The sequence below is a fragment of the Aquarana catesbeiana genome, linkage group LG09 (assembly GCF_042186555.1).
Source record: "Aquarana catesbeiana isolate 2022-GZ linkage group LG09, ASM4218655v1, whole genome shotgun sequence".
NCBI lineage: Eukaryota > Metazoa > Chordata > Amphibia > Anura > Ranidae > Aquarana > Aquarana catesbeiana.
Window position 1 is genome coordinate 215,254,366 of NC_133332.1, and position 2,074 is coordinate 215,256,439.

Consider the following 2,074-nt stretch of genomic DNA (forward strand, 5'->3'; position numbering starts at 1 on the left):
GGGGTGGGGTCATTTGTCGCTTGTGTTTAAGTTCTACTGTGCGTAATTGTGTCAGCAAGGATTGAAGCTCCCCACAGCGTGCCTTTTTGAGCCTAGATCCTTGGGCAATAAATTCACCTCGTATCACAGCTTTATGTCCCTCCCAAACATAAGCCACCCCAGTCTCTCCCGTCAAGTTCTCTTTGAAATACAAATAGCATCTGTCACCTGAGCTAGCGCCACTGTATCGTCTAGTAGGTTTTCGTTCAGACGCCAAGTCCATTGGCGAACCTCTGGGGACAAAGGTGCTAGGGAGATGGAAATGGGTGCATGGTCGGATATCGTCATAGATCCGATCGACGAGCCAGAGAGTGATTCCAAAAGGCATTCATCTACCAATAAAAGGTCTATCCGCGTGTAAACTTTATGTGTAGCAGAATAGTAGCTGAAATCCTTTACAGTAGGATGGTTCACTCTCCAGCAGTCGATCAGATGACTAGCGTGTAAGGTTTTACGGAAGCGCTTAAGAAACGCGAAAGAGTGTGTAGAATGGCCTGAAGAGGCGTCCAACTGTGGGTCGGGGCATACATTAAAGTCCCCTCCCACAATGAGACGCCCCTTGCGAAATTCGGAAAGGGAATCCAGAACCCTCTCCAGAAAATCCAACTGCCTAGAGTTAGGGGCGTATAGCGCCACAATGGTAAATTTCTGGTTGTACAATGTGCCTTTCAGAAAGACAAATCTGCCTTCAGGATCTGCGTGGTGGTCTGTGGTAATGAAAGGGCAATTTTTATGAATCGCCACCGCAACACCCCCTGATTTAGATTTGGGTGAGTTGCTGAGGAACCATTGATTGTATATGTGTGTGGGGAGGCGGGGGACTGAGTCAGCTCTGAAATGAGTTTCCTGCAATAATAAAATATGTGCACCAGATCTCTTTGTCTCAAGCCACAACTTACTGCGTTTGGATGGAGAGCTCAGGCCCCGGACGTTGTATGAGACGATTTTCAGATCAGTCATTGCTGGTTACCGATAGAGTCACCCAGGAGGCGTGAGGAGGACGAAGAGAGACCCACGGCATACGACCCAACAAATCTAAAGTGCTGATAAGAGAAACATATGAGTATAACCCATGCAATGAGTAAACAACCAGCCCATAGACTTCGTTGAACATTAGGGAGAAAAACAATAAAAAAGGAAAAAAGGAATTGGAGGGGAAAAAAAAAGAGCAACAGAAAAACATAAAACATAATACCCTGTGGGTATTTGGTAACCACTAGGTGCAACGGCGCCGAGATCCCCTGCTGGCCTAACGGCTCCGCAAAATTTGGGCAACCTCTGCGTCGTGCACAACCTTCTACAAGGAGTGTAACTCTCAGGAGTTCACCTATGGGGGGAAAGTGGAGAGTCACTAAACAGGAGCCCCCAACTGAGGGGAAGAGCACATCTGAAAGTCAGATGCACGTGTAAATTATCTGCAACAGCAAAATAAAACTAGCAGAATTTTAGAACCAAAACACAGACATAACACCAGTCCTGTAGGTGGAAAGTTGAAGCCTCCAAAGTTGTTCCCCGACTTCAGCGTGCAGTTGGGGAAGAGGGAGGGCTTTGCTCCATGGCAGTAGCTTGTCCAACCCGGGGTTTGTTGCGATGTCTACGGTGGGCTTGCCGCCAGGGTTCCGTTCGGGCTGGTACTGGAACTTCAGGAGAAATACGCCAGTCAGGTATGTCCACTGAAGGAAGGCCAAGGCGTGAGAGGAAGTGAGGTAAGTCGGACTTGTTCCGCAAAGTGACTTGCTGGCCCTCTTTTGTGACGGAAAGACTAAAGGGGAATCCCCAGCGGTATACCAAGCGTGCTTCCTGTACGACTGTCAACAGAGGCTTCAGAGCCCTGCGCTGCATCAGCGTGCGTCTGGATAAGTCCAGAAATAAGGACACTTGTGCTCCATCAAAATCCACATGGCACATACCTCTAACATGAAACATAATGCGTTCCTTGACAGTATATTTATGCAGTTTGCAAATAATGTCCCGGGGTTTACCAGGATCCTCTGAGGGAGGTCTAAGAGCCCTGTGCGCACGATCGATCTCTATG